We start from the raw sequence: 14,216 nt of genomic DNA, 5'->3' as shown, positions 1-14,216 counted from the left end.
AAACTAATTGAACCTCAGCCAAAAAGATTTCTGACCTGACATCCAGTGGAAACATCTCTAAAGTTCTTGAGTCCTGGAAATCCTTTAATGGTTCCTGAAAAGGTTCCTTCATTGAATATATCCCTATACCAAAGATTTGTATAATTGCTAAAATAGCTGGAATGTCAGCCGTCAAACAGTGAGTTTCTTGGAATTATAATTCATTACAGTAATTAAATCAGTCTTCTCTAGGTAAAACAAACCTGTTCCTGAAGCTATAGTTAGGAAGAACTAAAAAGTTCTTTTTGTTTTATTAGGAAATCCTTCCTGGGATTCTGTACAAGGATTTGGACTAATATTTAATGACATCTCAAAAATAAGCATGAATTAAATCCCAGTGCATTGATTTCTGCTTATTAATCTTATTTCTACCCAAACACAAGTTTCAAATAAAGTTCCTTAGTCCTTACTGTGAATGAAAAAACCTCATGACATACATCAGCACTCAAGAGGAAAGTCTCTGTTTCTCCTTTGGCTTGTTTTCCGCCTCAGTGTGAGATCTCTGAATCATTCCCCGTGATTCATTCAGGCCCAGGCCTTGCGTCATAGTCAACCGTTAGAGAGTCAAATTAATTGCTCTGCTTGCTCGCCGCTGCCAAGTCCGAGCCTTGTGGTGTCAAAAAGGCTGCGGAGGAGTGCCAAGCACCGAGCTTGTTTGACTGTTGAGCTTACTCGCCAGTTTAACTAATCCCATGTTCCTGGCCTGAGGGACCTTTGGAGGAAGAGGGGCGCTGGCACACCGAAAGAGCTGTCAGTCTGCTGAACTATAGGAGATCTGGGTTTAATCTGTGAGAGAAGACCAGGCAGGACTAGAGGCTGGTACAGGCTTTTGTAGCAGTGTGTCAGGTCAGTCTTTTGTGTAGGGTTTCAGACTTGACGTGATTGTGCCTGAGCGTGAAAAACAGACATCAGGGGGATTCAGGTCAAATCTTTGAAGGTCCAGTTACATAAATTCTCGACTGAATTACAGCAACACTTAACCATTAGCTGTTTAGATATAAATTATAAAGACAATGTGAAGCGTTAAGGCTTCATGGAATCAATTTTGTCTCACTGAATGGATTTGACTTGGAAGAAACAACGTCACACACTTTCGATCTGGTTCACTAAACGGACAAGAAAGAATACTTCTCTACCCCTGTATCTAGTCTCTGATCTGATGATCTGCCTTCAGCTAAATCATTTACATAAATGCATGTTGCTAAACAGCACCAGAGGACCTGCTATAAAAGCTGACCCAGTTTATCCACACAGTGATCAGCTCTGCTTCGTTTTTTTCTCGGTTCTGGTCCACTGAAAATCTTTGCAGCCCCCAGTAATATGGCTCTAATCTGATGTGAATCTTGCTCAATGGAACCAGAGCGTGTGAAAGCAGCACAGTAAGAGTAATGTCCGGTGGTCCAGAGCGGCGTCTGCAATAGCTTTGTGCAAGAGGACCACAGTATTTCAACCCCAGCTCACATTATGTGCATGTGTGTGTAGTATTATGTGTGTGAACATCCAGACTCCCAATGTTTTAGGGTTTTTTTAAACCTCAAGCTCCATCACGGCTGATGGTTGTGCCAGGCGCTGGAGAGTCTGCAGGGACTTGTATGTGTCATGTGCTTGCCCGTGGCATATGCCGTACGTGTGTTTATGCGAGAGTGACAGCTAACGGTAAAGCCACGACCGGTTTTTCCGGATCTCTGTGCCATCAAGCATCGGCTTGCCTTCAGAAAGCCTGGGAATCAGGGTGTCTCTGCTACGTCGCTGACGCATGGGATCCGTTCCCATCCCACTCATCTGTTTATTATTTTCCTGTGAAGACTTGCAACTTTACAAGGTAAAAAAAAAAATCAGCAAGACTCGGGGGTGGAGACAGACTCCAAGATCCCTTGAATCCTGAACATTTCCAAACAATATCCTGAGAAAATATGAGAAACTCTGCGATGTTTTAAACAAAGACAGATTTGTTCAGATATGTTTCATGTTAAAAATCATGGAGCTGGCCCACGGTACTCACGCTTTCAATGTTATCTCAGGCAAAGAGTGCATTCTTGTGGCCTGGAGAGGAAATCTAATATTAATATTACTCACAATGGTCACCTGTCACTGTCCTTTAGGGAATGCATCATATTTTGGAGATTGTCTTGGAGGACAGCGCAGCAGGAAGAACAGCAGAAAAACTCGCCTGAGGCGCCGTGATACGATATTCTACACAGGGAATCAGTGTCTGTTTTACATCACATCCTGGGTGTGTTATTGTTGTTGTTGTCGCTGTCGCTGTGTTTTATCTGTTACAGTTCGTGAGGATTATTCATCACTTCCTCATTCATGGGTTCATTTACTCCATAGAAACGTTTTCAAAAGCCCAAACACTCGCACTATAGAACCAGTAGAGCTTCTAGTACTGAAAGGTATTGATTGGTTAACCCATATAACTGCCCCTTTAACCCGACATATTAAAAGCCTGCATTTATCAGAAGGTATGTTTTTAGGAGCTCTGGAACTTTGGAAACCTAGTAGCTACAATTCTGAACTAGACTCAAGCTTACCACCATTTTGAAAGCCCCTCTTTGGCTACCAAAAGCTAGTTTCTGCTAGTTCCTGACTCCCTGAAATCCACCTTGGGTTCCTCAAAATCAAAGTGGTGGAATACTAAAACTAATGGAACCTCAGCCAATGAGATTTATGACCTGACATTCATTGGAAACATACCTAAAGTTCTAGAGTCCATAAATTCCTTCAGTGGGTCCTAAAAAGGTTTCTATTAGGGTGTCATTGGTGGAATACTAAAATGGATGTTACCTCAGCCAGTGAGGTTTCTAAAATCCACAGGAAAGTTCTCGAGTCCCTGAAATCTTTTAATTGTTCCTGAAAAGGTTCCTTCTTTGAAACAACCCTAAAAATAAAATATCTGGAACTTCCAGGTAAAATAGCAACCAATGGGACTCCTAGAATTATATTTCAGGAACTATATAAGACTTGATATAAGTCCTCTCTTGGTGAAACAAACCTAAAGATTTTGAATCTAGAGTTTTGTAGAACCTCAAGTTCTTGGACATTTTTTTGGAAACCCTTCCTGGGTTTCGGTTAAGGATTTGGACTAAAGTGGTGGAAACCTCGGCCATTGATATTTCTGGAATTAAAGCTCAGGAACTAAATCAGATCTTTCCAGTGGAAAATACAACCGTTAATGAATTCTTCAAAGTTCAATAAGTTCTTGGTGGAAAAGTGGCTGAAACCTCGCCCATCACTCGATGAGCAATCCTCCACAATGGTGGCCAGAATGTGGCTGACAAAAAAGAGCAACAATGACAACGACACACCCAGGATGTGCAAATTAGTATCTGATCCCTGACGTATAATAATGTGTCCTGGCGCCTTATTTCATGCATCATGCAGCTAGAGAGAGAGAGAGAGAGAGAGGGAGAGAGAGAGAGATTCAGGGGGAGAGAGAGAAATAGAGAATTGAATTGAATTGAATTGAGAGAGAGAGAGAGAGAGAGATTACTTCTGAAATGAAAACATTTCCCTAATGGACAGCGACAGATGACCGCTGTGAGTAATACTGGTATTCAATTACTAAAGCTTGTTTTATTTTTGAGGGGGCAAAGCACTGCTGGAAAAGCAACAAGTTCCTGTGACACTTTTTTTCCCTTTTAAATAAATTACAACACTTTGTGTATGTAGAAGTGAGTCAGAATCCACATTAGCGTTAACATCCTACATAATATCAGGAAGCTGATTAGAACCCAGTCAAGAACACGACTGAACCTGACTGGGATTTAGCTGAAAACATTATATCCATTGTGCAGTCTGTGTTACATTTACTAAATCGCTGTAATAACAAAGAAAAGTATTCTGTAACCACAGCTCTGCTGGATTCTCTAATCTGATTGGTCGAAAAAAAAAATCTATTTGTTTTTTTAATAACAGCAGCTCTAACTATAAGATGCTTGTTCTTATACGTTGTGTTTTCTAAAGCAACAACTCTCACAGACCGACATTTGCCCTCGTCTAAGGAGTCTCCAGTGGTGCCGTTTTCTAACAGTCGGTCTTGGAGGTTTTTAAGAAAATCTGAGATTTGTTTATGACCTGGTGATGGAATGAAGGTTTATGTCTAATATAGTCACAGAAAGGAACCTGTCTTGAGGATGTTCCACAAAAATAAACTAAAACGTATGCCCTGATACTCATTAAGAAAACATGATTATAATTATAAATAGCTGTAGTGTAAGAGGAAAAACACTGCTGTTTATGGAAAATACCATCTAAATAGACACCAAAATCAGGTTTATCAGACAAGTATGTTTCTTACACACACAAACGATGATTATTTTCCTATTGTTGTTTTATTCCTTATTATTGGTTCTTTACTTCAAATGAAGAGATGATAAACATTGATTTTTGTTCAATTGATTCAAACAGGAGAGCATTCTCACTAAGAAACGACAGAAAGCTAATGTCAGAGATGAACTAGGCAGCTACACTTAAAAGAAATGTGTGGTCATGTAATCCCCACAGGTCCTACTCACACCCGCTCCAAACAGGTCTCAAACCTGGGTCTCCGGCATGGGAGGTGGGCGCTCTAACAAGGAGGCTAAAGACTACAACCTCTAGCGTCGGTCACTAGTTCTCCACTTGAGATCAAGGGAAGTGAGGTTTAACTGCACAGAACCTCACGCTGGCCTCCGTTACACTCACCTCACTCCCATCCGGGTCACGGCACCAACTTATCCCCTGCAGGTCCTACTCGTGCCCGCTCCAAGCAGGTCTCTTGACATGGAATGCTCGGCTTGGGTCAGTTCTTTATAAGCAGCCATACAGTTTACATACACTTTGTATTGGTAATATTTTTGGGTGGCTGGAACAGATTATCTGCATTTACATTATTTCTTATGGTAAAATTCATTTCGCAATATAAATTTTTACCTCCAGAAAGAATTAAATTTGTATACAGAGGTTCCACTGTATAATGATATATTTAGGCTGTTAACCCATGTGTGGTAGAATAGAGCAGTGGTGATGTGTCTGATGCAAAACACCAGATCTGATTTCCTTTCCCCAAAAAAACATCTGATCTAATCCTATTTGATGTGATTAAATTCAACCAGATTTTTTTTTTTTTAGTGTAGGATGTCTTTTATACAAGGGGAATGCCATGGCACAATGGCTACTGACAGAATGTCACTGGAAAGCATTTGGGAATGAAGTTATTTTCCTCAGACGTGGTGGTGAATTGCTAAGCAGGGAGTCCGCATGGCTGACATACTGTACTCTGTAATTATTATTGCGAAATGATCACAACTCAGCTGTCAAAAATTTTGGTGAAGGGTCAGTTTCCCAGCGTTTTGGGCAGCGAAGCAGAAAGACTCTGTTGTTGAAATGAGAGTGTGGTGGCACTGAGAGCACAGAGAAAGTTCTGGGAGATGAAGGTGTCGTCCAGCGTACTTTGTATCGGTGGGTTTGTGAACTGGAGAGCGTAGATATGTCCGGTCCTGACCCTATGATCCCACTCTTCTTGTCCTGTTGCCTCAGGAGCTGAATGTTTCTGCTGAGACAGAGGCAAGAACAGTCATGCCAGGACTCCCCTCCCCACGCCTTTCGCAAAGTCACATTCCGTGAGACACTTTTCCCACCGAATCCCAAACACACAGCTCTATTCTTTCCTGGCTCTGGCCCAGAAATGTGGGTGTTCACATGAGAGGGGTCGTGCACGCTGCCCGAGGCGACGGTGACCCTCCTGGGCCGAGGGGTTCAGCCCACCACCGGGGAAACACTCTGTCTCCTGTCAAACAACGACGATAAGTGCACGTTCGGATTCAAGAACACACACACACACTCACACTCACACACACACACAGTCAGCCCCACTCAGTAATACACACAGATGTGCTTGTGTGTCCGTACATGTGATCCAGATTTTCCATTCCTTTGTTGGTTAGGTTTTATTTTCCTGGTGGCTGAGGTTTTGCCTTGTGCTTTAACAAGAGCAGGAAGTGACCTCTTGGGACAGCATAGCCCTGTTCCCTAAAGAGCAATCCCGCCTCCTGTGTACCCAGTGCTCTCCAGGAAGGTCTAAACTCAGCCTGGGGCACTGAGTAACATCCGACAGCACTCAGCTCTAATAGACTGTGGTGTATAGGATGATCTCACGGACTGGAGAAACATCTTTTTTTTTTCTTTTTTTTTTACTAAATGTTATCTGTAATTATTATTATTATTATTATTATTATTATTATTATTATTATTATTAATTTTCCTTACTAAATGAAATCCATAATTATTATTAATATTATTATTATTTTTCTATATTATATTTATTTATTTATTTTTATTATTTAATTATTTTTTTACTAAATGATATTTGTAATTATTAATCATGCTTTCATTTAGATATAGAAACCAGTGAGAAAAAAGCAGAGAACAACCCTGGACTTCAGAATCAGCAACACTTCCTAATTATGTATTACTGATGTTGATTTAAATAGTGATTTATTAATTAGAGCAAAAAAAAACTAAGCTTTTCTTAATGAAGGAAAAGTATTTGGGATATTCAGTATATATCAGCACCTCATGGCTTTTTTTCAAACTAAATATAATGGAATACAATAAAGGGAAAATTGCAGCTGCAAAACTTCTGAAAGAAATTTCTGACCTCTGACTAGAAAGAAAAAGCTGCTCAGCTCCACCAATCAGAACGCTCAGAGTGTGACATCAGATCAACATGGCTGCTTATTCATTGTGAAGGTTAGACCACTGGATCAGAGCATCTCCAAAACTGCAGCTCTTGTGATGGTGTTCCCGGTCTGCAGTGGTCAGTATCTATCAAAAGTGGTCCAAAGTAGGAACAGTGGTGAACCGGAGACAGGGTCATGGGCGGTCAAGGCTCATTGATGGAGCGAAGGCTGACCCGTGTGATCCGATCCAACAGACCAGTTACTGTTGCTCAAAGTGCTGAAGAAGTTAATGCTGGTTCTGGTAGAAAGGTGTCAGAATACACAGTGCACCCCAGTTTGTTCCCCAGATCTCAATCCAGTCAAGCATCTTAAAGGATCTGCTGCTAACATCTGGGTGCCACACCTTCAGGGATCTAGTGGAGTCCATGTCTCGACGGGTCAGGGCTGTTTTGGCAGCAAAAGGGGGACCAACACAATATATTTAATACTAAAGTATTCTCCTTTTTAGCTTATTCTCCACTTGAGTAACAGCTATGTTCATGCTTTCTGCTTGAATGGGAAAAATGTACGTTTTTGGAATTTTGGATAAGACCAAAATGTGATTCCAGTGTAATGTTAAGCAACAGTTCCATTGCTTCACTGCTTTATCGCCAGTTCTCCTGACCTCTTGATCCTCGTGTTTGTCATTTTTCACTTTAGTCGATGTTAATGTTAGCGTTTCTTCCGAATTTAGCCTTCTCTCCTACTCAAGTCATTCGACATAATAGTTTAGATGCTATCGTTCGGCTGGTATGTTTGTTTGTGTTCTTGAACATGCTCCATGTAGAGAGGATTTTCTCTTTTGGAAATAAAAGTGTAAAAACTTTTAAAATGTCTGTTTATGTGTGGATGGAGCAAGAGGTTATTTGTGGTCTCATAGCTTCAATGCAAAAACAAAAAAAGAAAACAACAAAAAATAAACGGCAAACGTATCATGACTATATTTGGGCTTTTAGCGTTTTTATTTCTATTCCTTTTGAGGAGGTTGTATATTAAGTAATGAATAATGAATGTAAGTCATTTTGATATAATCCGAGATAAAGAAAAGACTCAAAAGGAAATAAAATGGATCTAAAGAAGATGGAAGGAAAAATAGAGGAAGTGAGGCAATTGTCTGAGTTGTCTGAGCGTGTGGGTGATCTGAAAGGAGTGTGTGTGTGTGTGTGTGAGCTGCAGCAGGAGGCAGGCCGTCTCCCCGGCTGGTGTTAGGAGAGGAGAGGAAACGTGGTGATGAGAGATGTGAGTGTGATGTTTGAACGTGTGTTTGTGTGCTGAAGGAAGATCAAGCAAGAAAAACATCCAAAAAAACAGCCAGTGAATAGAGTGAAAAAGGAAGCGTGGTGAAATGTGTGTGTGTTGTGTGTGTGTGTGTGTGTGTGTGTTTGTGTGTGTGGGTGGCTTTGGGTGTGTGTGTTTGTTCAGGAGGACGAGGAGCAAAAAAGTGTAGGAGAATAGAAGGTGAAAAACAGTAGAGCATTGAGGAGATGTTGATGATGAGATTATGTGCTGTGTGTCTCGGCCAAATCACAGAGGCGTGTTTGTGTTCTGATTGGGAAAGGCCAAGCGGAGGAGGCTTTTATTTGGACGCCATCGACAGAGCGCTTGGAGAAAACAGATCTCCTCAAACTTTATAAACAGCGCTGGTTGCTGATGATTAATTGTGAAAGAGAAATAATGCAAATATCTCAATTTGGATTGAGTTCCTTGAACTGATGTGTGTGTGTGTGTGTCCTTTTTTTTTAAAAGCGTGGTTCATATCTGTGTTTGAGCAGAATTTTAAATAACTTATTCATCCCCTTGCCAAGAAGCGATGCTCTCAAGCTGAATAAACAATGATGTGAGCGGCATGGCCTTGGAGCAGTCTGCTGGCACAGCGAGGAGAGGTCACGACCTTTCAAACAGCCTGGTAAAGAGAGAGAGAGAGAGAGAGAGAGAGAGAGAGCACAAAAGAGAGAGAGAGAGAGAGAGAGAGAGTGAGTGAGTGAGTGAGAGAGAGAGAGAGAGAGAGGGGGAGACAAAGAGAGAGAGACAGAAGAGAGTGAGAGGGAGAGAGAGAGAGTGAAAGGGAGAGAGAGGGACAGACAGAGAGTGTGAGAGAGAGAGAGAGTGAAAGGGAGAGAGAGGGACAGACAGAGAGTGTGAGAGAGAGAGAGAGTGAAAGGGAGAGAGAGGGACAGACAGAGAGTGTGAGAGAGAGAGAGAGAGAGAGAGAGAGAGTGAAAGGGAGAGAGAGAGGGAGGGGGGAGAGAAAGAGAGACAGACAGAAGAGAGCGAGAGGGAGAGAGAGGGACAGACAGAGAGAGAGAGAGAGAGAGAGAGAGACAGAGAGAGAGAGAGAGAGAGACAGAGAGAGAGAGAGAGAGAGACAGAGAGAGAGAGAGAGACAGAGAGAGAAGAATCCTGGCTCGCTCATGCTCTCATAAAAGACTTGGACTGTCGCCCTGTCGGCTCTCTGGAGATGTCACAGGACTTCTGAATGAGCTCTAAGTTATACAAACAGAGCTGTGAGCTTCTACAGAGCAGCCTGTGAGGATACACACTCATAAACATGATTGTAGCCACTCATACAAGAAAGCAAGGAGACTCACATAAAGATGAGTCATGAAGACAGGAAGACTCGACCAATCGACAAACGCAAAAAAAAAACAAAACACCGTGATTAATAATCATCTGAAAGAAAACAGCTCACTGTGTAGTGGAGATGAAACCCAATCCAAATGAAACAGATAACAAGTTCTTCACTGATGCAAATACAGATATCGAAAGAAGGACACTGTTTTCTTTAACATTTATCATTTTTTGAGCTCCCAAATATTCTTTCTAGACTAAAATTCACAAATAATAATAATAATAATAATAATAATAATAATAATAATAATTATTATTATTATTATTATTTTATTTTTCTTACTAAATGACATCAGTAATTATTATTATTTTTATTATTATTATTATTATTATTATTATTATTATTATTATTATTATTATTATTATTATTATTATTATTTTATTTAATTATTATTATTTATTTATTTATTTATTTATTTATTTATTTTAATAAATGAGATCTGTAATTATTAATCATGCTTTCATTTATATACAGAGCAGAAAATCCAGCAGTGTGAAGAAATCAGAGAATTGAAGAACACCCCTGGACTTTCAACAATTCATAATATATTTATTACTGATGTTGGTTTTAATGCTGATTTATTAATTAGAATGTATTTTGGATACTGAGTGTATATGATCACCTGTGGCGGCCCTTTTTGAAATAACTATATTGAAATACAAGAAATGGAAAATTACTATACTGCAGTCGCAAAACTTCTAAAGGAATTTCTGACCTATGACTAGAAATAAAAAAGCTGCTCAGCTCCACCAATCAGAATGAGTAACAGTAGCTCGCCTGTTGGATCGGATCACACGGGCCAGCCTTCGCTCCCCACGTGCATGAATGAGGCTTGGCCACCCATGACACTACTGTTCCTTCCTTGGACCATGTTTAATACTGACCACTGCAGACCGGGAACACCCCACAAGAGCTGCAGTTTCGGAGATGCTCTGATCCAGTGGTCTAGCCATCACAATGAATAAGCAGCCATGTTGACCTGCAAATCAACAACAGCTGAATAAATGATATAAGAATGTAAACAGACGGACAGTATATTTTTTATGCACCCACACACCATCTTACTGAGCTCCCAAATATTACAAACAGACAAAAAATCCGCAAAGAACTATAACTCAGCACTGAAAAACAGGAAGATGTGAGAAATAAGAACAAATAAGAGCTGATTTAAAGGCAGTTCCTCTGAGCAGGTGTTGAGGAAAAACAACCCTGAGAGAAGAACGTTATTCGTATTAGTATGACAAAGCAATTATAATGCACCTAAACACTCCTGACAATAAAGCTTTTGCTGAGAGAAGTGAGAAAAAGCGAGAGGTGAAAAGCAGAAAGACGGAGACACAATACAGTCCGAGCTCTCTCGCCCTTTGCTCTGCTCTATTATCCATACACACACCCTAAGCCCGGGACATTACGCCAGTTTCGGTTTTCCCGACACCTTAATCTTTTCTCCTCCCTCGTGTTTTCATGGCGTGATTGAGCAGAACAGCTCCTCTGACGTGCCGGAGCTCTAGGCCTCTTCCCATTCCCTGGCTTTAGTAGAAACAGATCACGTTTCTGTCCATCCAGGCGAGAAAAGCCTCTCAGGTTCCTCACACAATCAGCCGCCGAGGTGAACTCTGAGCAGGTTAATTGCAGGATATAAGATTGAATCTTTTAATCAGTTTAACAGTCAGTGGAACAGGTGGACGACAAGACCAGGGGGCTAGTTCTTTTATTCTCTACGTAATTTTGTGTTTTGCTGCGGAAACAATTCCAGCAGGAGAGAAAAAAAAACATCTGACTTGCGTCATAGCAGGCTTTCAGTCGGACTCACTATAGTCATCTGCTTACAGTGTAAAAGAATATTTCTCATTTTCACTATAATATCTTCTCACAGGACAAACTCTGGTCTCACTGGACCACAAACATCGAACAAATTTTTCAATTCAATTCAATTTATTTCTGTAGCACTTTTAACAATGGACATTGTCTCATAGCAGCTTGTATGGAAAACATACAGGAAAAAATGATAAACTTTAAAGTTAACTTACTATTTAATCCCCATTTGATCCCTAATGATCAAGCCTGAGGTGACGGTTTCAAGGAAAAACTCTGTGTGATGATATGAGGAAGAAACCTTGAGAGGAACCAGGCTCAGAAGGGAACCTCGTCCTCATTTGGGTTTCACTGGACAGTAAATAATGTAAATGTAGATAAATAATGTCCTTTCTACAGTCCCCTGGTCAAAAATCTGTTCTTTTAGTGCTTTAACTAATTTGTCCTTTGACCTGTGATATCAATAACACTGTTCCAAAGACACAAAAACTGGTCTGTTGCAATATTGCTTTGCATTGGCTCTTGATACATTTTTCAGGCCCTGAAATTAGCCCCACCCCTTTTTTCCCCCCAAGTCTCATAAAATTGTAATAGAAGATCTTACATATGATGGTAACAGGTGAAGGTTTGTCAGTGCCTTTTTCTTTTTAAATGTAATTCATTCAGCAGAGGGCACTAAAATTACATACTGCTTCTTTAAAATAATAATTTATTATGCTTTCCTCATATTTTCAGCAACTGTGTTAGCTTTAGCTTAGTATTGTATCAGTATGTGATTTTTAAACTGTGCACATTTCTGAGCTGTTTGGTTAACGTCAAAACCTACCTTGTATATCTTTGTATATATTTTTACACCTATCTCTTTGAGAGAATGTTAACAGCACTAGCGGGGTCACCCTCTAACATCAGCATGATGCAGAACCTCTAACTAGAATCAAGAGAATCACTAAACACATCACGGCTATTTCAATAAAATGTTATTTAACGTGTTTAAGGCTGGAGTTTTATCCTTTAACGCTGCGGTGCCTGTCCTCAGATGCTGATCCCCTTTGTGTCTTTACTTTTTCTTCATGTTTCCATTGTCTTTGCATCAATCTCTGCTTTCTTCTATTTCTGTCTCATTCTCTTCTTGTCTTTTGCTGGGTCTCTCCTCCTGCTTGTGTCTCCCTAGGCTCTTTCTATTACTTCCTGGCTCTGTTTCATTCTTTGTCCGTGTCCCTTTCTCTCTATTTCTTTTTCTCTCTCTCTTTGTGTGTGTGTGTGTGTAATGCAGACTGCAGAGAGGCTGAACCAAAGCTGACCAGACGCTCCAGGAATGTGTCCGAGAAGCAGCATGCCAAAGATAACGCCTCAGGCCTGCACTCTCTCGCTCTCTTTCCGCAAGCTTTCTTTTTTCCCTGTAAGACCTTGTAAGAAAATGCTTCGTTCTCTAAATCTGCCTGTCATTTTTTTTTGTATTTTTCAGATCGGACTGTGAAGGATTTCTCACTGCCTATATGGCCACTGCGACTTGTTCTGTGTCCTTGAGTATGAACCATCATATAAACCGTCCTCTCGTCTGATTGGTGAGACATTCTTGTAACCAAAAAACCTACAAATATTAGTTGAACACATGAACGTTCCTCTCCGTGAAAATCTTTAGGAAAAGAGGAAAGATTTATGAATGGATGAAGGAAAACCTGAAAGTTTTTCTTGAAGTAGAGCCTGAGGTTTTTGGGAGAAATGGAAAAGACAGCCATTTAACATGAGGCAGTGAAATACACTGTAGTCTCTCTCTCTTTCACACACACACACACACACACACACACACACACACACGAAATAACATGCTTGATGTGTCATGTCCAATTGCTTGTGTGCTCACCGTTTCACACACACGTTTAGCTGCACATAGACCATCACAAAGGTTGGCCATGTTTGATCCAAAAACAAGATTTTGAATTTTGAGCACACACGCATGCACGCACACACACACACACACACACACACACACACACACACACACACACGGAGTGTTGTGGTTGTTTGGAAGGCGAAACACATGCAGGAAGTGAAACTACACACACAGCTCATGTTTAATTCCATCCTGCTGCTCCTGATACCCACAGCTGGTTAATGAGGGCGGGACAAAAGATTCTTAAGAGCATTTGATTGGACGGAATTTGAGAGATTGAAAACATGTCGAAGGTTCTCCAAAAAAAATTATAAACTGTGAAATTACACCAGAATACACCAGACGTTTTACATTATATAGTTGTGTGTGTCTGTGTGTGTGTGAGACAAAACTCTAAAAGACCAGTTTGGATTTCATGGGGACTTGAAGTCATCAACTTTCTGCCATGTTTGTGATTGGACAATGGCGCTACAGACATAATGGTCTTGTTTAATGAGATTTGTAACTCCTGCCTTTGCTCAATTAGTAAAAGAGGTCCTCTATTCAGCAGCGCTGGTTTTCCCAAAGCAGTCACACTCCCCGTCGTCCCAAACCAGGACGATGGATGCAGGACATACACACAGAACCCCCCCCCCCCCCCCAATCCTCCCTCTTCATCCTCCCTCCCCTCTTTAAAAAAAAAAAAAAACCTTCCACACTGCTGTACCTCTTCCTTTTGATTATGATTGACGGACCCTTTGTCCCATTGTACGGAGCTGTCGCCTCTGATGAAGACGCATAGACAGGCTGCAGATCCACTTGTTGGGTCTGAGATTCCTTTACTGCGCATGGAGAAAAGTGCTAAAAGTAAACCCGAGGCCAGTGAGATTTCTGGTGTGTACTCATTGTGTCTTTTTGCTGCTTTTCCGAGTCTGTCCGTGATGGTGGAGGACGAGGCAGCTGGCGCTACGGGTTTGTCTGTGGACCTTGTCATTAACGCGGGGATGAGAACCAGGTCACATTCTCTCACTCGGCACAAAGACAGGGGTGAGAGAGGGACGAGAGGGGGCTGGGCAAAGGGCCTGGATGGGGACTAGGCCGTGACCTCTTTATATCCATCAACATATCATTGGCCGGGTGCGCGCTGTCCGAATGCATG

General features: G+C 41.1%; 1 long non-coding RNA gene across 1 annotated transcript; it reads left to right on the top strand.

The window, feature by feature from the left end:
- The first annotated feature begins 612 nt into the window (after nt 1-612).
- On the top strand, nt 613-12,444 carry LOC131345313 (uncharacterized). The gene is made up of 3 exons (XR_009203468.1): nt 613-3,579; nt 4,546-4,821; nt 9,844-12,444. It is a non-coding gene; the product is annotated as an uncharacterized LOC131345313 (long non-coding RNA).
- Nucleotides 12,445-14,216: the final 1,772 nt, after the last annotated feature.

Source organism: Hemibagrus wyckioides, linkage group LG24 (assembly GCF_019097595.1).
Source record: "Hemibagrus wyckioides isolate EC202008001 linkage group LG24, SWU_Hwy_1.0, whole genome shotgun sequence".
Taxonomy (NCBI): domain Eukaryota; kingdom Metazoa; phylum Chordata; class Actinopteri; order Siluriformes; family Bagridae; genus Hemibagrus; species Hemibagrus wyckioides.
Note: the sequence above shows the minus strand (reverse complement) of the source record. Positions and strands in the feature narration are given on the sequence as shown.